The 27,475-nt window shown below is 42.2% G+C and overlaps 3 long non-coding RNA genes across 6 annotated transcripts in view; 1 reads left to right on the forward strand and 2 right to left on the reverse strand.

The window, feature by feature from the left end:
- Nucleotides 1–11,461, forward strand: part of LOC149746985 (uncharacterized) — a 25,354-nt gene extending 13,893 nt beyond the window's left edge. For 2 of the 4 annotated variants that reach the window (XR_016388413.1, XR_016388415.1), the window contains one exon: nucleotides 10,136–11,461. This is a non-coding gene — a long non-coding RNA (uncharacterized LOC149746985). The remainder of the gene's footprint in view (nucleotides 1–10,135) is intronic. The other 2 variants (XR_016388414.1, XR_016388412.1) reach the window with 2 other exon arrangements.
- On the reverse strand, nucleotides 7,262–9,837 carry LOC149746986 (uncharacterized). The gene is made up of 3 exons (XR_016388416.1): nucleotides 9,065–9,837; nucleotides 8,626–8,721; nucleotides 7,262–7,645 (listed from the first exon to the last, which is right to left on the reverse strand). It is a non-coding gene; the product is annotated as an uncharacterized LOC149746986 (long non-coding RNA).
- Nucleotides 11,462–21,894: 10,433 nt separating the features above from the next.
- Nucleotides 21,895–25,616, reverse strand: LOC149746987 (uncharacterized). Its single transcript, XR_016388420.1, has 2 exons — nucleotides 24,405–25,616; nucleotides 21,895–23,396 (listed from the first exon to the last, which is right to left on the reverse strand). It is a non-coding gene; the product is annotated as an uncharacterized LOC149746987 (long non-coding RNA).
- Nucleotides 25,617–27,475: the final 1,859 nt, after the last annotated feature.

Here is a 27,475-nt window from a genome sequence, read left to right on the forward strand (position 1 = left end):
GGAGTTGATGCTTAGGATGAGGTAGGTAGACAGAGACTAAAGGATCAATTTTTTAAACCAATGAGAAAATTGCTGAAGTTGCTCTACTCAGGCCAGGCGTTGCGGGGTGCAGAGTACAACTGAGGAGTGGTTTATCCTTAATTCTTAAGTGTGCTAAAAGTAGAGGTGTAGTTTTATTATATGGTATTTTGGGTCAGTAATGATAGTCGTACATACATGTCTGCTTCTATATGTTACTTATACATTATATATATTACATATGTGTATCTATATATGACATTAGTTCATACATGTACATTGTATAAAATTTAGAAGAATCAAAAGGGGTATAGTGAAAAGTTAGTCTCTACCCCTTTCTATGCCTCCCAGCCACCAATTTCCCTCCTGGAAGGTGAATTACAATTGCCAGTCTCTCACTTCCTCCTTTCATGCTCTTTGTTCTAGCCGATTAATCTCCCCAAGCCCAAGGGCTCCTGCTCAGAAATTTTCCAGCTTCTGCATTTTCCTGTCTGGTTAAATTTAACCTTATTTACCTATCTTTCAAAGCCTCAATGTTTTATTTATTCTTCTTTAATTTCTTTTGTCCAGTTCTCCTAACAAGCTCCCTATGTCTCATTCCTACATGTACTTGTTCTCACTTCTCATTCATGATCTTCTCTCTTCTCTAGTCTATCTGAAATTTCTACTTCTCTGAGACTGAAGTCAGACCCTATTTCTTCTGACTGCTCCACCCATCCCCATTGATTTCCTTCTTCTCTGAACTCCTAGGCCTCTACAAAGTGGGTTATGCTTCAGTATCCCAAAATGATGCCAAAATATGTTAAATAAAATATTAAGCTGCATTATTTGGCTGGAACTATATAAATCCAAAGAGGCAAAGAGGTTAGCTCAAAGCTATCAGCTGTTACAATTATCTTTGATTAATGAAAAAAGTTAACATACAGAATTTTTCAAAATATGGTTCTTGCGGGGAAAGAGAAAAAGGAGTACTTGCTGGGGAGAAGTTGCAAACCACTAACTGTACACACATCTAGTACCTAACTATGTAGTCAAGTGGTTGAGAGCATGACCTTTGAAGTCAGGCACACCTAGGTTTGACACTCTCTGATCTTTTGGAGCCTTGGTTTCTCAACAAGGAAATGAGTTAGCAAGTAAAGCACTCAGCACAACGCCTACTGTATGGTAAATGTTCTATAAATGTTATGTGTTATTGTTGTTGTTGTTAAATCTTATTTGCTATTTTGTAAGGTTTGTCTCCTGTGTTGGGCAGAATAGTTGACCCTCTTCCCCCTCCAAATGTCCACATCCTAATCACCAGAGCCTCTGAATGTTACCTTACATGGCAAAAGGGACTTTGCCGATGTGATTAAATCAAAGATATTAAAATAGGGAACTTATTCTGGATTGTCAGGTAGACCCAGTATAATCACAAGGATCCTTTATAGATGGAAGACGAAGGTAGAAGATTCAGGGAAGAAGAATCAGTGTCAGAGTTAGAGTGATTTGATGTGAGAAGGAGTCAACCTGCTGTTGCAGGCTTTGAAGATGGAAGAAGAGCCAAGGAATACTGGCATCTAAAAAGAAGCTGGAAAACATAAAGGGATTGTCTCCCAGAGCCAGCAGAAAGGCTTTTAGCCCAGTAAGATCTGGTTCAGATTTGTGAGCCCTAGAATTGTAAGATAATAAGTGTGTGTTGTTTTAAGCCACTAAGGTAGTGGTAATTACTAAAGCATCAATAGGAAATGAGTGCACCTCCCCAGCTGAAGACCAATTTCGTAAAGCTCATAGTGTCCAGAGTAGTGCGGGATGGGAACATAAATGCAAAAATTGGGTCTACTGAGGGTTCCAGCAGAGAGGCATAGCAACTTGTAAATTGCCCTTTATAGTGAAGAAGAGGAAATCAGAGTTAGCTACAAGCCAGGCCTCTTTCTAAATGTGGATTTCCATTACAATATAAATTGAAAATACTGGGGAAATTCCCTATCTCACTGCCCGGGAAAGATGCCAACAGGCCATAAATTCACCTATGCTGCAGTCAGGTTTTCCCCCTAAGTGTCCTTGCCTCCCTTACTTACTGCTAATTTACAAGATCAGTAATAATCACTACCATGCACTGGGTGCACAGTCTGTGTCAGGCATTGTGCTAAAGGTTTGTACACATTATCATATTTAATCCTCACAAAATTCCCATGGTGGTAAAAAGAAATGTAGTACCTTGTTTTTCAAAGTTCAGGTCATGAGTCTCAGTGGAAGTTGAAATCAGTTTGGTGAGGATTGACAAGGAATTTTAAACAATAAAATACAGTAGAAAAATACCAGTGTACTGCATAAAATGAATAAGTATATTTTCATAAAATTTGGTTTCAATTATACATATAACAAAGACTCTCAAGTTACAAGTGAGTCTTAATTGATAAAATATATATGTATTGGGTTGTGTTGTAGAACATATTTCTTTTTTTTTTTCTTGCGGTACACGGGCCTCTCACAGTTGTGGCCTCTCCCGTTGCGGAGCACAGGCTCCGGACGCGCAGGCTCAGCGGCCATGGCTCACGGGCCTAGCCGGCTCCGCGGCATGTCGGATTTTCCCGGACCAGGGCACGAACCCGTGTGCCCTGCATCGGCAGGCAGACTCTCACCACTGCGCCACCAGGGAAGCCCTGTAGAACATATTTCTTATAGTGGGTTACATTAAAAAAATTTTAAACCCACCAGTAAAGTGGTTAAGAGTACAGGCTCTGGCAAAAAGGTTACCTTGGTTTAATCCTAGTTCTTTGTCTTACCAGCTCTGTGATCTTGAGTGGGTTACTTGTTCTCTCACACAGTTACTTTGTCTACTTGCGTCTCATCTCACAGGGTCTTTTTGAGGATTAAATGGGTGAATTTAAGTAAAGCAGTTTGAACGGTGCTTTAGTAGCAAACACTCAGTTACTGTTACTTTCCCAATGTTACCTGGTTAGCAAGTGGCAGAACTGGGCAGATTCCTGTTCTGTCTGATAAAGTTTAGTCTTGAGTTTGAAATCAAAGGTAATTTCAAGCTGACTTAGGTGTCCCGTCAAGACAAACAAAGAACAAAATAAGTCTGCCTTTACAATAATTTACCAGCAAATTAAAAAGATGGGAACCCTCATCTTCTCAGGAAGTTGGCCTATGTTGGCAGAGTCTTGTCTCTGAGAGAGTACAGGTTTCCTGTCTTGTTCTCCTCTGAGTTACAGGAGAAGAATATGTGGAAGGCACTAGGTTGTTTGACATATAGAACAAACTGGTGATTCACATAAAACTTTACCGTAGGATCACCATATAAATGTTTACATCTAAAAGGAATCAGGTAAAGGAGGAAATCATGCAAGAGTCTGGAGGGAGGCCTTCAGCTAAAAGTTTGTGAGATGACTGCTTTTGTTATTGGTTGTATTTGTCTTTTGTTTTTTTCTGCTCTGTTTCCTCCCTCTGCTCCAGCAGGCAGCTGAGGCATTTTATCAATTTCTTAAAAAATTTTCTGATGCTACCTGGTGTTACGTGCTTTGAGTGTTGGTTGAAATATATAGCCAGGCTATACTGCTTTCACAGGCTCTGAAAATTTAAGAATTTAAGAAGCTAATGAGTTTCTTAAGTTATGCGTAAGCCTTAGTTGCTGAAAATTATTCTGGGCCTTTAAACTGCTGATTTTTATATTCAGCCAAAAGCCAATTTAAAATGAATTCCATACTACCTCCAATTTGCTTGATTGTAGAGTAATTTTATATCTAGTTAAGGTTTTGTTGGAATATGTATTTCTAGATTTTACGGTTTGGAAAGTGTGTGAATCCAGCCTCTCTACCAGGATGTGGCAGGGAGTTAGCAGTGTTTTGAACCATCAGGGAAAGGAAGTAGATATATTCAGCACCATGCCCCATCTCAACAGATCCATTTTCTCATCTTAGTAGTGGTAATCTTTCATTTGTTATTTTGGTTTGAATGTTGTTTGTAGCATATGGCCCTAATGCCTTAAAGCCCTAAGTAGAAGGGAAGGCAGTGCTAATAATTCTCTGACGGAGACGTACCCCTTCTTCCCCCACTTCGTTGTTCTTGAAGGATATGATTTCTCTTTTATTATTTATTTATACTTTTTAAAAGAGCAGTTTGAGTTTCACAGCAAAGTTATGGGGAAGTTACAGGAATTTCCCTTATACTCACTGCCCCTGCACATGCATAGGCTCCCCTATTATCAGCATCCCCCGACCAGAGTGGTTTATTTATTACACCTGTTTAACATACACTAACACATCATAATCATTCAGAGTCCATAGTTTACATCTGTTTACATTACATAGTCTACATTGCAGTTCATTCTTGGTATTACACATCTCACACCAGGCAGAATGGCCATCATCAAAAAATCTAGAAACAATAAATGCTGGAGAGGGTGTGGAGAAAAGGGAACACTCTTGCACTGCAGGTGGGAATGTGAATTGGTACAGCCACTGTGGAGAACAGTATGGAGATTCCTTAAAAAACTACAAATAGAACTACCATATGACCCAGCAATCCCACTCATGGGCATACACCCAGAGAAAACCATAATTCAAAAAGAGTCATGTACCAAAATGTTCATTGCACCTCTATTTACAATAGCCAGGAGATGGAAACAACCTAAGTGTCCATCATCGGATGAATGAATAAAGAAGATGTGGCACATATATACAATGGAATATTACTCAGCCATAAAAAGAAACGAAATTGAGCTATTTGTAATGAGGTGGATAGACCTAGAGTCTGTCATACAGAGTGAAGTAAGTCAGAAAGAGAAAGACAAATACCGCATGCTAACACATATATATGGAATTTAAGAAAAAAAATGTCATGAAGAACCTGGGGGTAAGACAGGAATAAAGACAGAGACCTACTAGAGAACGAACTTGAGGATATGGGGAGGGGGAAGGGTAAGCTGTGACAAAGCGAGAGAGAGGCATAGACATATATACACTAACAAACGTAAGGTAGGTAACTAGTGGAAGCAGCCGCATATCACAGAGATATCAGCTCGGTGCTTTGTGACCGCCTGGAGGGGTGGGATAGGGAGGGTGGGAGGGAAGGAGTCGCAAGCGGGAAGAGATATGGGAACATATGTATGTGTGTAACTGATTCACTTTGTTATAAAGCGGAAACTAAAACACCTTTGTAAAGCAATTATACCCCAATAAAGATGTTAAAAAAGAAAAAAGAAAATATATAGGTGTAGTGTAAAAGGGTTGGAATAGATATACCATAACAGTAAAAACAAAACAAAACAACAACAACAAAACCGGAGTGGCTAAGAAAATATCAGAAAAAAATTACATTTTAAGACGAAAATTTTTACCAGAGACAAAGACATTTTAAAATGATGATTATTCCATCTAGAATGCATAATAATTATAAAGCTATATGCACGTAACAACAGGACTTCAAAATACAATGAAGCAAAATCAACACAACAGAAAAGAGAGACAGACAGTTCTACAATAATAGTCGTATACTTTAAAACCCTTCTTTCAATAGCAGAACAGACAGAAAATCAACAAGAAAATAAAAACCTTGAACAGCATTATCAATCAAGTAGACCTAACAGCCATCTATAAAACATTCCACCCAACAGCATCAGAATATACATTCTTTTCAAATGCACATGGATATACTATATACTAGAGCATAAAACAAATTTCAGTACATTTTTAAGGATATAAACAATACGAAGAGTGCTCTCAGATGACAACAGAATGCAATAAGAAATCGTTAACAGAAAGAAATTTGTTGAAAATCACAAATGGAAATTAAAGAATATATTCCTAAATAATTCATGGGTCAAGTAAGAACTCGTAAGGGGAATTAGAAATAATTTGAGATGAATTAAAATGAAAGTATAACATATTAATACTTGATTGGTCCCACATACTCTTCTGAAAAGCAGAGGGGTTAGACAAAGAGATCTAAATTAATTAAAAAATCATTTATTATTCTGGGAATAAAAAGAACTGGGCTTAGTCTCAGTTTTGCCTTTATCTTTGTGTCTGTTGATTATCTTGGAATAGTCATTACATAATCAACATACAGTTGCCAGCTCAGGAATCAAATACTGTCATCTCTAGGGCTACCATAACAAGATACCACAAACTTGTTAGCTTAAAAGAACAGAAATTTATTTTATCACAGCTCTAGAGGCCAGAAGTTCAAACTCAAAGTGTTGAGAGGACCATGTTCTTTCTGACGCCTCAAGGGGAGGGAGGATCCTTCTTTGTCTTAACCAGATTCTGGTGGTGGCCATCAATCACTGGTGTTGGCAGTTTTTTGATTTGCAGCTGCATCACTCTGGTCTCTTTCACTCTTGTCTCATGGAATTGTCTCTGTGTGTTTCTGTCTCTGGAAACAATTTGAATAGAAATTTCTATTTTTAAAAAACAAACTGTTGATTATTATGCTCTATTTAGATACTTCCTCTAACCCACACCCACCTCCATTTCCCCATATGTATTTGAGAAGGAAAGAGGAACTCCTGTGAGCTATCATATTGGAAAGAATCAATAATACAATGTTTTACTAGAGATGCCTCTTATCTAAAATATTTGAATTAAATATAAAATCTGGGGAAATGATCGCCCAGTTTCCCTCTTGTAGAGGCATGTTCTAAATGGTAGGCGGCAGAATATTTTATACCCATGAGGTTTGCTGACATTATTGATTTGGTCCAGGATCTGTATTTTCTCTCTAAAGAAAACAGTATTCTCTCTTTACTTTCTTTAATATATAATGTTGGTGTCTTAAGTTTATTGTCAGAGAGGATGCTTATAGTTCAAATGATTTGGTTGTATTTCACCAGTATTATTACAAGATAGTCAAACAATGGCCGGGCTCCAGGATAGACCTCGGTCCCTTTGTTCCACTGGGATACTGATCTGAAAGCCACTGTTTTCTTATATTCCAAAGACCAAATAAATAAAACAAATAAATAAACAAACAAAAAAACAAGTAAATGAAACTATTTTAAAACCAACTCTCTTTTCTTCCTCATCCATGTTAATTCTCTTCTACCTAAAATTACTTCCTGGAAGTGATTTTTATGTTTCTTAGAGCTTCTTTATGTATATATCCACACTAATGCATATAAAACTGTGCCTTGTAGATCTTATACTTTTTCCATTTGAATAACTATTTTCTCATGTCATATAGAGTTTATCCATTGTCCTAGATATGCATTTTTCCTGTGTATTTGAGCATCATAGGAAGATAAATTCTACTCTTGAAAATGTTAACTGGTCACTGAGACACAGAAAGCTGTTATTCTTACCAGGTTTCAATAGTGAGTAGATTCTGTAGGGGTGGAATTTTAAGATGTAAGTATACCGTTTTTCTACACTCAAATTCCGTTCCCCTTATCATAGAAATTGACCAGCGAAGTGTGCTGCTGACTTTTCAGAATCCATGTACATATAATCCATTAGGTTATTAGATATAACATTGGTCAGAAAAGCATACTGTGAAATGTTGCTTTTATTTAAACTCCCACTATTTTCACTACATGGTTTCAAGATTTTACTTCATTATTGTCCTCTGGTGGTGGGCTCTGTGAACTGCATATTTACGGGTCTGGAGCACATATCTTCCCGGAGGTATACAACTCCTCAGGTACCAGCTAAAGAGTAGATGATAAGAAGCATTCAGATTTATTAAAACTCATTAAGAATATCAGTAGCCTGACTGTTGTTTCTAAAAATATAAAATATTTATCCTTCTGTTGTCAAACAACCATATTTCATGAAAAGAAGTATAAATCCTTTTTTGCTTGCAATAGAAGAACAATAATTGAAGATATTCTTCATTTGGACCAAATACCTTCTCTGAAAATATAAGTTAAAATAGGAGTTGAAATTTCCAAAATATTCTTTAGGAAATAAAACTCCACATATAATTTCAAATTATAATTTAGTTTTACCTTAAATTTAAATATCTGTATTGAATTTAATTTAAGGAAAGAAGGAAGGAAGAAAGAAGAAAAGAAGGAAAGAAGGAAAGAAAGAAAGAAAGAAAGGACGGAGGGAGGGAGGGACGGTGGGAGGAAGGAAGGAAGGAAGGGAGGAGGGAAGGAAGGAAAAAAGAAAGAAAGAAAGAAGATAAAGTAAAATAAAATAAAGTAAAATATAATAAAGTTATTAAATTAAAAATTACTTATTAAGAAAAAAAAACGAACGGATAGAACCTTTGGATAAATGGTGGAAGCAAAGCTATACAGACAAAATCTCATACAGAAGCATACACTTACAAACTCACAAAAAGAGGAATAGGGGAAAAAATCATAAATCTTGCTCTCAGAGTCCACCTCCTCAATTTGGGATGATTCTTTGTCTCAATGAGGGAAGGAAAGAAGGAAGGAAGGAAGGAAGGAAAGAAAGAAAGAAAGAAAGAAAGAAAGAAAAAGATAAAGTAATATAAAATAAAGTTATTAAAATAAAAATAGTTATTAAGAAAAAAAATTTTTAGAAAAACAGACAGAACCCTAGGACAAATGGTGGAAGCAAAGCTATACAGGCAAAATCTCACAGAGAAGCGTACACATACACACTGAGAAAAAGAGGTAAAGGGGAAAAAATGATAAATCTTGCTCTCAAAGTCCACCTCCTCAATTTGGGATGATTCGTTGTCTATTCATGTATTGCACAGATGCAGGGTACATCAAGTTGATTGTGGAGCTTTAATCCGCTGCTTCTGAGGCTGCTGGGAGAGATTTCCCTTTCTGTTCTTTGTTTGCACCGCTCCCAGGGGCTCAGCTTTGGATTTGGCCCCGCCTCTGCGTGTAGGTCCCTGGAGGGCGTCTGTTTTTCACTCAGACAAGACGGGGTTAAAGGAGCCGCTGATTCGGGGGCTCTGGCTCACTCAGGCCGGGGGGAGGGAGGGGCACGGAGTGCGGGGCGAGCCTGCGGCGCCACGGGCCGGCGTGACTTTGCACCAGCCTGAGGCTCACCGTGCGTTCTCCCGGGGAAGTTGTCCCTGGATCCCGGGAACCTGGCAGTGGCGGGCTGCACAGGCTCCGCGGAAGCGGGGTGTGGATAGTGACCTGTGCTCGCACACAGCCTTCTTGGTGGCGGCAGCAGCAGCCTTAGCGTCTCACGCCCGTCTCTGGGGTCCGCGCTTTTAGCCACGACTCGCGCCCGTCCCTGGAGCTCCTTTAAGCAGCGCTCTTAATCCCCTCTCCTCGCGCAGTAGGAAACAAAGAGGGAAGAAAATGTCTCTTGCCTCTTCGGCAGCTCCAGATCTTTTCCCGGACTCCCTCCCGGCTAGCCGTGGTGCACTAACCCCTTCAGGCTATGTTCACGCCACCAACCCCAGTCCTCTCCCTGCGCTCAGACTAAAGCCCGATCCTCAGCTTGCAGCCCCGCCCACCCCCGCGGCTGAGCAGACAAGCCTCTCGGGCTGGTGAGCGCCAGTTGGCACCTATCCTCTGTGCGGGAATCTCTCCGCTTTGCCCTCCGCACCCCTGTGGCTGTGCTCTCCTCCGCGGCTCCTAAGCTTCCCCCCTCCGCCACGCGCACTCTCCTCCCGCGAAGGGGCTTCCTAGTGTGTGGAATCCTTTCCTCCTTCACAGCTCCCTCCCACTGGTGCAGGTCCCGTCCCTATTCTTTTGTCTCTGTTTTTTCTTTTTTTCTTTGGCCCTACCCAGGTATGTGGGGAGTTTCTTGCCTTTTGGGAGGTCTGAGGTCTTCTGCCAGCGTTCAGTAGGTGTTCTGTAGGCCACGTGTAGATGTATTTCTGGTGTACCTGTGGGGAGGAAGGTGATCTCCGCGTCTTACTCTTCCGCCGTCTTCCCCTCCCAGGTATCCGTTTTTTCTAGACTTTTCTTTCTTCAGCTCACAAAGGGGCCCCTGAGGATTAAGCAGAGGAACGTCAGGGTTTCTTCCAGGCCAGCTTCAGCCCTGGGATGTTCAGGGCAGACTCTCATTACAAACCTCAGTTTCTGAGGCTCCTGGCTTATGGCCATTTAGTATAGAAGGAGGCTCCTGGCTGGGGAAGGCTCAGACAAAACGATGCAGGTTCTAATCTGTGGCAGTGGGCAGTGGGGGGCGGGGGGTGTCAGTGCAGGAAGAGGCATTCGCTGCCTTAGGCATTTAAACCATTGCCTTCTCTTCAGGATGACTCACCTGCAAGATTCTGTGGGGTCCGCCTCCTGCCACCATGCTACAATTGCCGGATTTTGGGTCTGGAGCAACCCAGGTCTTCGTCCGGCATTTCCAGAGAGTGCTTTCTCTTCGGAGCACGTCTGGGGACTGGCTTCTCTGCTTCCACCTTGGCTGGCGAGGCCAAAGGAGCATCTTCCATGGGGAAGAGAGGGAAGACATTCCAGTTTGGAAGAACAAAAGCAAAGACACACTCTTCTCTACCTTGTCCTGCCCCAAATATAAATTCATAGCACCTTCACATTTGTATAACTATGGACTTAAAAAGACCAAGAGATTAAGGGGCCTACCCAGTGTTACACAGGTAGTGGAGAGGTGTTCTGCTCAATGGTTAGGTTCATGGTGGGGCTCCGGATTTACAGCTGATAGGAATGTGAGGACAAGCTCATGCCATTTCAAACATTTCCAAGTGGTACTGAGAGAGATGTTGAAGGTGCAAAATGAGGGTGCTGAATGACCTCACAAAGTGGGGATGGTGGGCCCATTTTAACATGAAATTGAAAATAAATTCATGACAAAAGGACATAATAGAAAATGACAACATAATCATAACACTCCCCTCTCCCCTGGAAGTAAAATTCATTAGAATCCTCTCTCTCTCCACCATGAAAGGATGAGATAAAGTCTCAGCAGCAGCCCCCGTGAAAAACATGGTCAACAGGGTGAAGAGGTGTCACTAAGACCATATGGTGCGACTCAGAGAAGCAAAGAGACAGCTCTGCCCTTAGCCTGATGAGGCCCACAGGAAGGAACATGTGTGGCAACCTTGGATAGTGTGGCAATGAGAGAGAACCTTCTTTAGGAGGGGACTCCCTGCTGCCACCTTGAAAAAGCAAATATGGGACATTCGTTTACTGTGGCTCTTGCAGAGGCGATGTGCCCAGAGGTTGGGCCACCCTGCTTGACAATCAAAGCACCTTGTATTCCTGTGCTGCTTGAAAGCTCCAATCGCCGGATTTTGGGTCTGGGGCAACCCAGGTCTTCGTCCGACCATTCCAGAGAGTGCTTTCTCTTCGGAGCACGTCTGGGGACTGGCTTCTCTGCTTCTACCTTAGCTGGCGTGGCCAAAGGAACATCCCCGTAGAGCCGGTAGCCACCAACCAGGCAGTATGTCTCCCCATGCCAGCCCAACTGCGTTTCTCCACACCCGCGGTACAGGACATGGTAGTGACCAGGTGTAGGATGAGAAGCGGGAGCCACTGCTGCTGCAAAGAAAATCAGAACTGATCAGTCACTTCTGCTGTGCACAGTCTCCTGCCAGAATTTCCCTCTCTCATGTCTCTCCCAGTTTCTGGCTGAAGACCTTTTAATCTACTTGACGTCCAAAACACAGCCTTGGCGCATCATCTCTATGAGTCCCTAGAGAAGGGACACTGGCTGCAAAAGCAATCCCTAGAGCCTAGGGCTGCAGCACACGAGGAAGTCTCTTCACCATTCCCAGGGAAAACAGTAGAACCCGAAAGTAATTGCAATCATGATCCTCTCCATCTCTCCCTTCCACAACAGAGAAAACATTTCTTGCAGTCTGTCACTTCTGAGGCTTTCATGGAAATGTCTTTCAAGTTTTGGAAAAAAATAATCTAATATAAATTGGTTAAGAACCCCGCCCACCTTGGCAACCCCTCTTGGGCCCCATTTATACTGCCTATTTCAACCACACTGAACTCTAGCTGTCTAATACTTTTATGTCGATTAGAACAAGGCCAAATACTGAGGCAGAGTGATCAGGAGACTCAGAACCGGGTTCTGGGTACCAAGTCTAGGCTCACATCAACCCAGCCTCCTGGGACACCATCTCCTCAGCCCTCCAGTCTCATTAGCACTTCATCACCGCCCCCCCTTCGTTCTTACGGTCTTCCCATCAATATGGCAACACCCTCTCCCCTAGTACTCAGCAACTCAGTAAGGGATGTGTCTGAGGGGACCGATATAGATGTCTACATGATAGCACAGTGGTGCCTGGGTTTGAAGGTGCGGTTCAAGAGTGGCCCTGTTCCTCAAACCGCTCCATTTGCAACTTGCCAACAAAAATGCGCTTGTCTTTTGTTAAGAGGCCAATCAGGAAAGGGTCTGAATGGAAGCATCCTGTAGCCCAAAGGGTAAGGCTACATTTATAAAGCTCAGAACCGTCCTGCACACTTGTCCAGGGATGAGCTTTCACTTTTCCTCAGCAGTGAGAACTGTGCGTCCCTGAAGGCGTCCCAGGTCACTGGTATTACTTACATTTGGGGGGAAAGTGCTCAGCTGTACGTAGTTGGCAACCCCCACAGGAACATGTGCCAGCCGGGTGAGGTTGTGTGTATATCACACCTCCTGTAGAGTTGCCCTGTCTGGGTGTACCTGCTGCACTGCCCACCCAGGGAACAGAGCACAGGTTAGAGTACACATACACTACCCGGTCACACATTCTCACACAGACAGCCAAAAAGATTGGTATCTGGTGGAGAACGGGTAGAGTAGTTTCTCTGAGCGCAGCCCGTTTGCACAGTTATGCTGCCATGGAAACCCTGAGAACGCCTGTGAGGGCATCACTACCCAGTGACGTCATATATGGAACCTTTGACTTGAGGGGCAGGCTTGAGGAGGAGGGGCAGTTTTGTGGAGGAGAACAGGGTAGAGGCAAAGGTACTCTGCCTCGCCCCTCACCCCTGGGCCTCCCCACCCACGCCCCAGCCTAGTAGACACCCCACGTGGGGCGTGCCGGTGGGCTGGCACAGCCGCAGGGGCCACAGGAGGGCAAGAGACACCCATATTCTGAGTTTGGCTTGAGAGACAAGATTAACGTAAGAGACAGCTAGGTTGTATGGCACTGACCCTAAGAGGCAGAGATTTGTGTGGCCTGGGGAATCAGGGAAGGCTCCTTGGCAGTCGGCCTGAAGGACAAGTGAGATTTGGACCCATGCGGAAGAGAGGGAAGACATTCCAGTTTGGAAGAATAAAGGAAAAGACACACACTTCTCGACCTTGTCGTGCCCCAAATATAAATCCATAGCACCGTCACATTTTTACAACTGAGGACTTAAAAAAACCAAGAGGCTACGGGGCCTACCCAGTGTTACACAGGTAGTGGAGAGGTGTTCTGCTCAATGGTTAGGTTCATGTCGGGGCTCCAGATTTACAGCTAATAGGAATGTGAGGACAAGCTCATGCCATTTCAAATATTTCCAAGTGATACTGAGAGAGATGTTAAAGGAGCAAAAGGAGGGTGCTGAATGACCTCACAAAGTGGAAATGGTGGGCCCATTTTAACATGAAATTGAAAACAAATTCATGACACAAGGACATAATAGAAAATGACAACATAATCATTACACTCCCCTCTCCCCTAGAAGTAAAACTCATTAGAATCCTCTTTCTCTCCACCATGAAAGGATGAGAGAAAGACTCAGCAGCAGCTCCCATGAAAAACATGGTCAACAGTGTGAAGAGGTGTTTCTAAGACGATTTGGTCCGACTCAGAGAAGGAAAGAGACAACTCTGCCCTTAGCCTGATCAAGCCTACGGGAAGGAACATTTGCGGCAGGCTTTGATAGTGTGGCAATGAGAGACAACCTTCTTTAGGAGGGGACTCCCTGTTGCCGACCTCGAAAAAGCAAAGGTGGGACATTCGTTCACTGGGGCTGTTGCAGAGGCGATGTGCCCGGGAGGTAGAGACTGCTTCGACTACCATTTTAGAGGTTGGGCCACCCTGGTTGAAAACCACAGCACCTTCTATTCCTAAACTGCTTGAATCAGCGGGTGCACGTTAGGACACACGAAGTCAGGCCCCATTTGGAGCAGATTGCCTTTGGGAGTGGTAGAATGTAAAATGTGAAGGGGAATGCTCTGGAGGAGCTTTGTCATGGCAGGTGGGCCAGCATGAGACCATTCAGATTCTCCAAGGCTCCAGAGATTACTTGGCTGGGAGCATCCCTCTGATGTGGTGGGGGAACTTCTACCTTAATAGGACCTGGCTGGGCATCTGGGGGAGGCAGAATAAATGGTTTATTAACTACGGGAGCGAGAGACTCACCTGGGGGGTTCCACAAAAGCACTTAAAAAGACTTGTACCTGGATTCTTGAGCCAACCCCAAGAAAACTTATCTAGATGTGGAGTAGGGCTCAGGAAGCTGCACTTTTTATAAGCTTCCTGGGCAGTCCCACCACAGTGGTCCATGGATAGAATGACCAAATTATTGCGTATTCTCGGTTGCTTTTGGGAGTCAAAGTGGGCAATATGAGAAACCGCAGCAGCCCTACGTATAAACAGGGAATATTCAAGGCAAACAGAGGTGTTTAGTTATTCTATGCATGAATCAGATTTGAGAAAAGCTAGCCTGCTGGTTAAAGAACACAACCCTTACGACAGACAGACCAGATTCTGTCCTACTTACTTGTGTGATTTTGACCAAGTTCTTTTATCCTTCTGACTGTTTCTTCATATGGAAAAGAGCTATGGCTGTACATTTAGCACAATATTCTCTTTTGGCAAAAGTTGCTCTGGGTCCATGTGTGCTCTCTGCAACGTAATCCTTTACAGTGCGCAAGCATTTTTAAGTTGTTTGGTGAAGTACTACCCTTGACTTTTAACTGTTCATTACTTCGGGCAAAGCTTATGTAGTGCTGCAGAGACTAGAACCTATGCAGAGATAGTGAGAGGATGTTATAAGCTTATTCTGCCGGTTTATGAAAAACTTTTAACCTTTTCTCCTCTTCCTCAACCTGCCACCAAGAGATGAGAAAGAAGGCAGAGCCTGGAAATGCACACCAAGCAATACTTCTGGGGAGTTAGTTGGAGCGGGAGGGCTGACGCCTGAGCCCAGCTCCGCTTAGCCGTGCGGGTCCGCGGCGTGTCCAGCGGCTGTGGCGGGACCCGAGGGTGGTGGGCGTGGGCCCGTGTCGCGGCTGCACTGGAGCGGTGAGTGAGGGACATGGGCCGTTCTTGCGCGGCCGCCACATTCCCAGACCGTCCGCCAGCCCTCCTGGTTCCTTCGCCGCTCCCCGCCGCCGGGAGCCGGGAGCCCAGAGAAGCCCGCAAACGGGCACCTGCGCCCGGCGCCCGGAGATACACCAGAAATACATCTACACGAGGAACAACTCCTACATAACACCTACTGAACTCTGGCAGAAGACCTCAGACCTCCCAAAAGGGAAGAAAGTCCCCACGTACCTGGACGTGTGGATGAAAGGCTCTTGGTGCTGCAGCCAGGAGGCAGTGCTGTGCCTCTGAGGTGGGAGAGTCAACTGCAGGACACTGGTCCACAAGAGACCTCCCAGCTCCACGTAATATCAAATGGCGAAAATCTCCCAGAGATCTCCATCTCAACAACAGCACGCAGAATCACTCAACGACCAGCAAGCTACAGTGCTGGACACCCTATGGCAAACAACTAGCAAGACAGGAACACAACCCCACCCATTAGCAGAGAGGCTGCCGAAAATCATAATAAGTCCACAGACACCCCAAAACACACCAACAGACGTGGACCTGCCCACCAGAAAGACAAGATCCAGCCTCATCCACGAGAACACAGGCACTACTGCCCTCCACCTGGAAGTCTACACAACCCACTGAAACAACTTTAGCCACTGGGGACAGACACCAAAAACAAAGGGAACTACGAACGTGCAGCCTGCAAAAAGGAGACCCAAAACACAGTAAGAGAAGCAAAATGAGAAGACAGAAAAACACACATCAGATGAAGGAGCAAGATAAAAACACACCAGACCTAACAAATGAAGAGGAAATAGGCAGTCTACCTGAAAGAGAATTCAGAATAATGATAGTAGAGAGGATCCAATATCTTGGAAATAGAATAGACAAAATGCAAGAAACATTTAACAAGGACCTAAAAGAACTAAAGATGAAACAAACAATGATGAACAATGCAAGAAATGAAAATAAAAATACTCTAGATGGGATTAATAGCAGAATAACAGGCAGAAGAACGGATAAGTGACCTGGAAGATAAAATAGTGGAAATAACTACTGCAGAGCAGAATAAAGAAAAAAGAATGAAAAGAACTGAGGACAGTCTCAGAGGCATCTGGGACAACATTAGACGCACCAACGTTCAAATTATAGGGGTTCCAGAAGAAGAAGAGAAAAACAAAGGGACTGAGAAAATATTTGAAGAGATGATAGTTGAAAACTTCCCTAATATGGGAAAGGAAATAGTTAATCAACTCCAGGAAGCACAGAGTCTCATACAGGATAAATCCAAGGAGAAATACGCCAAGACACATATTAATGAAACTGTCAAAAATTAAATTCAAAGAAAACATATTAAAAGCAGCAAGGGAAAAACAACAAATAACACACAAGGGAATCCCCATAAGGTTAAAAGCTGATCTTTCAGCAGAAACTCTGCAAGCCAGAAGGGACTGGCAGGACATATTTCAAGTGATGAAGGAGAAGAACCTATAACCAAGATTACTCTACCCAGCAAGGATCTCATTCAGATTTGATGGAGCAATTAAAAGCTTTAGAGACAAGCAAAAGCTGAGAGAGCTCAGCACCACCAAACCAGCTTTACAACAAAGGCTAAAGGAACTTCTCTAGGAAAGAAACCCAACAGAAGGAAAAGACCTACAATAACGAACCCAAAACAATTAAGAAAATGGGAATAGGGACATACATATAGAAAATTACCTTAAATGTAAATAGACTAAATGCTCCCACCAAAAGACACAGATTGGCTGAATGGATACAAAAACAAGACCCATATAGATGCTGTCTACAAGAGACCCGCTTCAGACCTAGAGACACATACAGACTAAAAGTAAGGGGATGGAAAAAGATATTCCATGCAAATGGAAACCAAAAGAAAGCTGGAGTAGCAATTCTCATATCAGTCAAAATAGACTTTAAAATAAAGACTATTAGAAGAGACAAAGGACACTACATAATGATCAAGGGATCGATCCAAGAAGAAGATATAACAATTGTAAATATTTATGCACCCAACATAGGAGCACCTCAATACACAAGGCAAATACTAATAGCCATAAAAGGAGAAATCGACAGTAACACATTCATAGTAGGGGACTTTAACACCCCACTTTCACCAATGGACAGATCATCCAAAATGAAAATAAATAAGGAAACACAAGCTTTAAATGATACGTTAAACAAGATGGACTTAATTGATATTTATAGGACATTCAATCCAAAAACAACAGAATACACATTTTTCTCAAGTGCTCGTGGAACATTCTCCAGGATAGATCATATCTTGGGTCACAAATCAAGCCTTGGTAAATTTAAGGAAATTGAAATTGTATCAAGTACCTTTTCCGACCAAAACGCTATGAGACTAGACATCAATTACAGGAAAAGATCTGTAAAAACTACAATCACGTGGAGGCTAAACAATACACTACTGAATAACGAAGTGATCACTGAAGAAGTCAAAGAGGAAATCAAAAAATACCTAGAAGCAAATGACAATGGAGACACGACGACCCAAAACTTATGGGATGCAGCAAAAGCGCTTCTAAGAGGGAAGTTTATAGCAATACAATCCTACCTTAAGAAACAGGAAACATCTCGAATAAACAACCTAAACTTGCATCTAAAACAATTAGAGAAAGAAGAAGAAAAAAAGCCCAAAGTTAGCAGAAGGACAGAAATCATAAAGATCAGATCAGAAATAAATGAAAAAGAAATGAAGGAAACGATAGCAAAGATCAATAAAACTAAAAGCTAGTTCTCTGAGCAGATAAACAAAATTGATAAACCATTAGCCAGATTCATCAAGAAAAAAAGGGAGAAGAGTCAAATCAATAGAATCAGAAATGAAAAAGGAGAAGTAACAACTGACACTGCAGAAATACAAAAGATCATGAGAGATTACTACAGGCAACTCTATGCCAATAAAATGGACAACATGGAAGAAGTGGACAAATTCTTAGAAATGCATAAGGTGCCAAGACTGAATCAGGGAAAAACGGAAAATATGAACAGAACAATCACAAGCAATGAAATTGAAACTGTGATTAAAAATCTTCCAACAATCAAAAACCCAGGACCCGATGGCTTCACACGCGAATTCTATCAAACGTTTAGAGAAGAGCTAACAGCTATCCTTCTCAAACCCTTCCAAAATATAGCAGAGGGAGGAACACTCCCAAACTCATTCTACGAGGCCACCATCACCCTGATACCAAAACCAGACAAGGATGTCACAAAGAAAGGAAACTACAGGCCAATATAACTGATGAACATAGATGCAAAAATCCTGAACAAAATACTAGCAAACACAATCCAAGAGCACATTCAAAGGATCATACACCATGATCAAGTGGGGTTTATTCCAGGAATGCAAGGATTCTTCAATATACGCAAATCAATCAATGTGATAAACCATATTAACAGATTGAAGGAGAAAAACCATATGGTCATCTCAATAGATGCAGAGAAAGCTTTCGACAAAATTCAACACCCATTTATGATAAAAACTCTGCAGAAAATAGGCATAGAGGGAACTTTCCTCAACATAATAAAGGCCATATATGACAAACCCACAGCCAACACCATCCTCAATGGTGAAAAACTGAAAGAATTTCCACTAAGATCAGGAAAAAGACAAGGTTGCCCACTCCCACCACTCTTATTCAACATAATTTTGGAAGTTTTAGCCACAGCAATCAGAGAAGAAAAGGAAATAAAGGGAATCCAAATCGGAAAAGAAGAAGTAAAGCTGTCACTGTTTGCAGATGACATGATACTATACATAGAGAATCCTAAAGATGCTACCAGAAAACTACTAGAACTAATCAATGAATTTGGTAGAGTTGCAGGAAACAAAATTAATGCACAGAAATCTCTTGCATTCTTATACACTAACGATGAAAAATCTGAAAGTGAAATGAAGAAAACACTCCCATTTACCATTGCAACAAAAAGAATAAAATATCTACGAATAAACCTACCTAAGGAGGCAAAAGACCTATATGAAGAAAATTATAAGACACTGATGTAAGAAATTACAGATGATACAAATAGATGGAGAGATATACCATGTTCTTGGATTGGAAGAATCAACATTGTGAAAATGACTCTACTACCCAAAGCAATCTGCAGATTCAATGCAATTCCTATCAAACTATCACTGGCATTTTTCACAGAACTACAAGTAAAAATTTCACAATTTGTATGGAAACACAAAAGACCCCAAATAGCCAAAGCTATCTTGAGAACGAAACACGGAGCTGGAGGAATCAGGCTACCTGAGTTCAGACTCTACTACAAAGCTACAGTAATCAAGACAATATGGTACTGGCACAAAAACAGAGAGATAGATCAATGGAGCAGGATAGAAAGCCCAGAGATAAACCCACACACATATGGTCACCTTATCTTTGATAAAGGAGGCAGGAATGTACAGTGGAGAAAGGACAGCCTCTTCAATAAATTGTGCTGGGAAAACTGGACAGGTACATGTCAAAGTATGAGATTAGATCACTCCCTAACAGCATACACAAAAATAAGCTCAAAATGGATTAAAGACCTAAATGTAAGGCCAGACACTATCAAACTCTTGGAGGAAAACATAGGCAGGACACTCTATGACATAAATCACAGCAAGATCCTTTTTAACCCACCTCCTAGAGAAATGGAAATAAAAACAAAAATAAACAAATGGGACCTAATGAAACTTCAAAGCTTTCGCACAGCAAAGGAAACCATAAACAAGACCAAAAGACAACCCTCAGAATGGGAGAAAATATTTGCAACTGAAGCAACTGACAAAGGATTAATTTCCAAAATTTACAAGCAGCACATGCAGCTCAATAACAAAAAAAGCAAACAAGCCAATCCAAAAATGGGCAGAAGATCTAAATAGACATTTCTCTAAAGAAAATATACAGACTGCCAACAAACACATGAAAGAATGATCAACATCATTAATCATTAGAGAAATGCAAATCAAAACTACAATGAGATATCATCTCACACCAGTCAGAATGGCCATCATCAAAAATCTAGAAACAATAAATGCTGGAGAGGGTGTGGAGAAAAGGGAACACTCTTTCACTGCTGCTGGGAATGTGAATTGGTTCAGCCACTGTGGAGAACACTATGGAGGTTCCTTAAAAAACTACAAATAGAACTACCATATGACCCAGCAATCCCACTCATGGGCATACACCCTGAGAAAGCCAAAATTCAAAAAGAGTCATGTACCAAAATGTTCATTGCAGCTCTATTTACAATAGCCCGGAGATGGAAACAACCTAAGTGCCCGTAATCTGATGAATGGATAAAGAAGATGTGGCACATATATACAATGGAATATTACTCAGCCATAAAAAGAAATGAAATTCAGCTATTTGTAATGAGGTGGATAGACCTAGAGTCTGTCATACAGAGTGAAGTAAGTCAGAAAGAGAAAGACAAATACCGTATGCTAACACATATATATGGAATTTAAGAAAAAAAATGTCATGAAGAACCTGGGGGTAAGACAGGAATAAAGACAGAGACCTACTAGAGAACGAACTTGAGGATATGGGGAGGGGGAAGGGTAAGCTGTGACAAAGCGAGAGAGACGCATAGACATATATACACTAACAAACGTAAGGTAGATAACTAGTGGAAGCAGCCGCATAGCACAGAGATATCAGCTCGGTGCTTTGTGACCGCCTGGAGGGGTGGGACAGGGAGGGTGGGTGGGAGGGAGACGCAAGCGGGAAGAGATATGGGAATATATGTATGTGTGTAACTGATTCACTTTGTTATAAAGCGGAAACTAACACACCTTTGTAAAGCAATTATACCCCAATAAAGATGTTTAAAAAAAAAAAAAAAGAAAATATATAGGTGAAGTGTAAAAGGGTTGGAATAGATATACCATAACAGTAAAAACAAAACAACAACAACAAAACCGGAGTGGCTAAGAAAATATCAGAAAAAAGTTACATTTTAAGACAAAATTTTTACCAGAGACAAAGACATTTTAAAATGATTATTCCATCTAGAATGCATAATAATTATAAACTTATATGCACGTAACAACAGGACTTCAAAATACAATGAAGCAAAATCGACACAACAGAAAAGAGAAACAGACAGTTCTACAATAATAGTCGTATACTTTAAAACCCTTCTTTCAATAGCAGAACAGACAGAAAATCAACAAGAAAATAAAAACCTTGAACAGCATTATCAATCAAGTAGACCTAACAGCCATCTATAAAACATTCCACCCAACAGCATCAGAATATACATTCTTTTCAAATGCACATGGATATACTATATGCTAGAGCATAAAACAAATTTCAGTACATTTTAAAGGATATAAACAATACGAAGAGTGCTCTCAGATGACAACAGAATGCAATAAGAAATCGTTAACAGAAAGAAATTTGTTGAAAATCACAAATGGAAATTAAAGAATATATTCCTAAATAATTCATGGGTCAAGTAAGAACTCGTAAGGGGAATTAGAAATAATTTGAGATGAATTAAAATGAAAGTATAACATATTAATACTTGATTGGTCCCACATACTCTTCTGAAAAGCAGAGGGGTTAGACAAAGAGATCTAAATTAATTAAAAAATCATTTATTATTCTGGGAATAAAAAGAACTGGGCTTAGTCTCAGTTTTGCCTTTATCTTTGTGTCTGTTGATTATCTTGGAATAGTCATTACATAATCAACATACAGTTGCCAGCTCAGGAATCAAATACTGTCATCTCTAGGGCTACCATAACAAGATACCACAAACTTGTTAGCTTAAAAGAACAGAAATTTATTTTATCACAGCTCTAGAGGCCAGAAGTTCAAACTCAAAGTGTTGAGAGGACCATGTTCTTTCTGACGCCTCAAGGGGAGGGAGGATCCTTCTTTGTCTTAACCAGATTCTGGTGGTGGCCATCAATCACTGGTGTTGGCAGTTTTTTGATTTGCAGCTGCATCACTCTGGTCTCTTTCACTCTTGTCACATGGAATTGTCTCTGTGTGTTTCTGTCTCTGGAAACAATTTGAATAGAAATTTCTATTTTTAAAAAACAAACTGTTGATTATTATGCTCTATTTAGATACTTCCTCTAACCCCCACCCACCTCCATTTCCCCATATGTATTTGAGAAGGAAAGAGGAACTCCTGTGAGCTATCATATTGGAAAGAATCAATAATACATTGTTTTACTAGAGATGCCTCTTATCTAAAATATTTGAATTAAATATAAAATCTGGGGAAATGATCGCCCAGTTTCCCTCTTCTAGAGGCATGTTCTAAATGATAGGCGGCAGAATATTTTATACCCATGAGGTTTGCTGACATTATTGATTTGGTCCAGGATCTGTATTTTCTCTCTAAAGAAAACAGTATTCTCTCTTTACTTTCTTTAATATATAATGTTGGTGTCTTAAGTTTATTGTCAGAGAGGATGCTTATAGTTCAAATGATTTGGTTGTATTTCACCAGTATTATTACAAGATAGTCAAACAATGGCCGGGCTCCAGGATAGACCTCGGTCCCTTTGGTCCACTGGGATACTGATCTGAAAGCCACTGTTTTCTTATATTCCAAAGACCAAATAAATAAACAAACAAAAAAACAAGTAAATGAAACTATTTTAAAACCAACTCTCTTTTCTTCCTCATCCATGTTAATTCTCTTCTACCTAAAATTACTTCCTGGAAGTGATTTTTATGTTTCTTAGAGCTTCTTTATGTATATATCCACACTAATGCATATAAAACTGTGCCTTGTAGATCTTATACTTTTTTCATTTGAATAAGTATTTTCGCATGTCATATAGAGTTTATCCATTGTCCTAGATATGCATTTTTCCTGTGTATTTGAGCATCATAGGAAGATAAATTCTACTCTTGAAAATGTTAACTGGTCACTGAGACACAGAAAGCTGTTATTCTTACCAGGTTTCAATAGTGAGTAGATTCTGTAGGGGTGGAATTTTAAGATGTAAGTATACCGTTTTTCTACACTCAAATTCCGTTCCCCTTATCATAGAAATTGACCAGCGAAGTGTGCTGCTGACTTTTCAGAATCCATGTACATATAATCCATTAGGTTATTAGATATAACATTGGTCAGAAAAGCATACTGTGAAATGTTGCTTTTATTTAAACTCCCACTATTTTCACTACATGGTTTCAAGATTTTACTTCATTATTGTCCTCTGGTGGTGGGCTCTGTGAACTGCATATTTACGGGTCTGGAGCACATATCTTCCCGGAGGTATACAACTCCTCAGGTACCAGCTAAAGAGTAGATGATAAGAAGCATTCAGATTTATTAAAACTCATTAAGAATATCAGTAGCCTGACTGTTGTTTCTAAAAATATAAAATATTTATCCTTCTGTTGTCAAACAACCATATTTCATGAAAAGAAGTATAAATCCTTTTTTGCTTGCAATAGAAGAACAATAATTGAAGATATTCTTCATTTGGACCAAATACCTTCTCTGAAAATATAAGTTAAAATAGGAGTTGAAATTTCCAAAATATTCTTTAGGAAATAAAACTCCACATATAATTTCAAATTATAATTTAGTTTTACCTTAAATTTAAATATCTGTATTGAATTTAATTTAAGGAAAGAAGGAAGGAAGAAAGAAGAAAAGAAGGAAAGAAAGAAAGAAAGAAAGGACGGAGGGAGGGAGGGACGGTGGGAGGAAGGAAGGAAGGAAGGGAGGAGGGAAGGAAGGAAAAAAGAAAGAAAGAAAGAAGATAAAGTAAAATAAAATAAAGTAAAATATAATAAAGTTATTAAATTAAAAATTACTTATTAAGAAAAAAAAACGAACGGATAGAACCTTTGGATAAATGGTGGAAGCAAAGCTATACAGACAAAATCTCATACAGAAGCATACACTTACAAACTCACAAAAAGAGGAATAGGGGAAAAAATCATAAATCTTGCTCTCAGAGTCCACCTCCTCAATTTGGGATGATTCTTTGTCTCAATGAGGGAAGGAAAGAAGGAAGGAAGGAAGGAAGGAAGGAAAGAAAGAAAGAAAGAAAGAAAGAAAGAAAGAAAGAAAGAAAGAAAGAAAGAAAGAAAGAAAAAGATAAAGTAATATAAAATAAAGTTATTAAAATAAAAATAGTTATTAAGAAAAAAAATTTTTAGAAAAACAGACAGAACCCTAGGACAAATGGTGGAAGCAAAGCTATACAGGCAAAATCTCACAGAGAAGCGTACACATACACACTGAGAAAAAGAGGTAAAGGGGAAAAAATGATAAATCTTGCTCTCAAAGTCCACCTCCTCAATTTGGGATGATTCGTTGTCTATTCATGTATTGCACAGATGCAGGGTACATCAAGTTGATTGTGGAGCTTTAATCCGCTGCTTCTGAGGCTGCTGGGAGAGATTTCCCTTTCTGTTCTTTGTTTGCACCGCTCCCAGGGGCTCAGCTTTGGATTTGGCCCCGCCTCTGCGTGTAGGTCGCTGGAGGGCGTCTGTTTTTCACTCAGACAAGACGGGGTTAAAGGAGCCGCTGATTCGGGGGCTCTGGCTCACTCAGGCCGGGGGGAGGGAGGGGCACGGAGTGCGGGGCGAGCCTGCGGCGCCACGGGCCGGCGTGACTTTGCACCAGCCTGAGGCTCACCGTGCGTTCTCCCGGGGAAGTTGTCCCTGGATCCCGGGAACCTGGCAGTGGCGGGCTGCACAGGCTCCGCGGAAGCGGGGTGTGGATAGTGACCTGTGCTCGCACACAGCCTTCTTGGTGGCGGCAGCAGCAGCCTTAGCGTCTCACGCCCGTCTCTGGGGTCCGCGCTTTTAGCCACGACTCGCGCCCGTCTCTGGAGCTCCTTTAAGCAGCGCTCTTAATCCCCTCTCCTCGCGCAGTAGGAAACAAAGAGGGAAGAAAATGTCTCTTGCCTCTTCGGCAGCTCCAGATCTTTTCCCGGACTCCCTCCCGGCTAGCCGTGGTGCACTAACCCCTTCAGGCTATGTTCACGCCACCAACCCCAGTCCTCTCCCTGCGCTCAGACTAAAGCCCGATCCTCAGCTTGCAGCCCCGCCCACCCCCGCGGCTGAGCAGACAAGCCTCTCGGGCTGGTGAGCGCCAGTTGGCACCTATCCTCTGTGCGGGAATCTCTCCGCTTTGCCCTCCGCACCCCTGTGGCTGTGCTCTCCTCCGCGGCTCCTAAGCTTCCCCCCTCCGCCACGCGCACTCTCCTCCCGCGAAGGGGCTTCCTAGTGTGTGGAATCCTTTCCTCCTTCACAGCTCCCTCCCACTGGTGCAGGTCCCGTCCCTATTCTTTTGTCTCTGTTTTTTCTTTTTTTCTTTGGCCCTACCCAGGTATGTGGGGAGTTTCTTGCCTTTTGGGAGGTCTGAGGTCTTCTGCCAGCGTTCAGTAGGTGTTCTGTAGGCCACGTGTAGATGTATTTCTGGTGTACCTGTGGGGAGGAAGGTGATCTCCGCGTCTTACTCTTCCGCCGTCTTCCCCTCCCAGGTATCCGTTTTTTCTAGACTTTTCTTTCTTCAGCTCACAAAGGGGCCCCTGAGGATTAAGCAGAGGAACGTCAGGGTTTCTTCCAGGCCAGCTTCAGCCCTGGGATGTTCAGGGCAGACTCTCATTACAAACCTCAGTTTCTGAGGCTCCTGGCTTATGGCCATTTAGTATAGAAGGAGGCTCCTGGCTGGGGAAGGCTCAGACAAAACGATGCAGGTTCTAATCTGTGGCAGTGGGCAGTGGGGGGCGGGGGGTGTCAGTGCAGGAAGAGGCATTCGCTGCCTTAGGCATTTAAACCATTGCCTTCTCTTCAGGATGACTCACCTGCAAGATTCTGTGGGGTCCGCCTCCTGCCACCATGCTACAATTGCCGGATTTTGGGTCTGGAGCAACCCAGGTCTTCGTCCGGCATTTCCAGAGAGTGCTTTCTCTTCGGAGCACGTCTGGGGACTGGCTTCTCTGCTTCCACCTTGGCTGGCGAGGCCAAAGGAGCATCTTCCATGGGGAAGAGAGGGAAGACATTCCAGTTTGGAAGAACAAAAGCAAAGACACACTCTTCTCTACCTTGTCCTGCCCCAAATATAAATTCATAGCACCTTCACATTTTTATAACTATGGACTTAAAAAGACCAAGAGATTAAGGGGCCTACCCAGTGTTACACAGGTAGTGGAGAGGTGTTCTGCTCAATGGTTAGGTTCATGGTGGGGCTCCGGATTTACAGCTGATAGGAATGTGAGGAAAAGCTCATGCCATTTCAAACATTTCCAAGTGGTACTGAGAGAGATGTTGAAGGTGCAAAATGAGGGTGCTGAATGACCTCACAAAGTGGGGATGGTGGGCCCATTTTAACATGAAATTGAAAATAAATTCATGACAAAAGGACATAATAGAAAATGACAACATAATCATAACACTCCCCTCTCCCCTGGAAGTAAAATTCATTAGAGTCCTCTCTCTCTCCACCATGAAAGGATGAGATAAAGTCTCAGCAGCAGCCCCCGTGAAAAACATGGTCAACAGGGTGAAGAGGTGTTACTAAGACCATATGGTGCGACTCAGAGAAGCAAAGAGACAGCTCTGCCCTTAGCCTGATGAGGCCCACAGGAAGGAACATGTGTGGCAACCTTGGATAGTGTGGCAATGAGAGAGAACCTTCTTTAGGAGGGGACTCCCTGCTGCCACCTTGAAAAAGCAAATATGGGACATTCGTTTACTGTGGCTCTTGCAGAGGCGATGTGCCCAGAGGTTGGGCCACCCTGCTTGACAATCAAAGCACCTTGTATTCCTGTGCTGCTTGAAAGCTCCAATCGCCGGATTTTGGGTCTGGGGCAACCCAGGTCTTCGTCCGACCATTCCAGAGAGTGCTTTCTCTTCGGAGCACGTCTGGGGACTGGCTTCTCTGCTTCTACCTTAGCTGGCGTGGCCAAAGGAACATCCCCGTAGAGCCGGTAGCCACCAACCAGGCAGTATGTCTCCCCATGCCAGCCCAACTGCGTTTCTCCACACCCGCGGTACAGGACATGGTAGTGACCAGGTGTAGGATGAGAAGCGGGAGCCACTGCTGCTGCAAAGAAAATCAGAACTGATCAGTCACTTCTGCTGTGCACAGTCTCCTGCCAGAATTTCCCTCTCTCATGTCTCTCCCAGTTTCTGGCTGAAGACCTTTTAATCTACTTGACGTCCAAAACACAGCCTTGGCGCATCATCTCTATGAGTCCCTAGAGAAGGGACACTGGCTGCAAAAGCAATCCCTAGAGCCTAGGGCTGCAGCACACGAGGAAGTCTCTTCACCATTCCCAGGGAAAACAGTAGAACCCGAAAGTAATTGCAATCATGATCCTCTCCATCTCTCCCTTCCACAACAGAGAAAACAT

The sequence above is a fragment of the Delphinapterus leucas genome, chromosome 17 (assembly GCF_059928025.1).
Source record: "Delphinapterus leucas isolate spDelLeu-1000000601 "Yukka" chromosome 17, BTC_Dleu_Yukka2, whole genome shotgun sequence".
In the NCBI taxonomy this organism is placed as follows: Eukaryota; Metazoa; Chordata; class Mammalia; order Artiodactyla; family Monodontidae; genus Delphinapterus; species Delphinapterus leucas.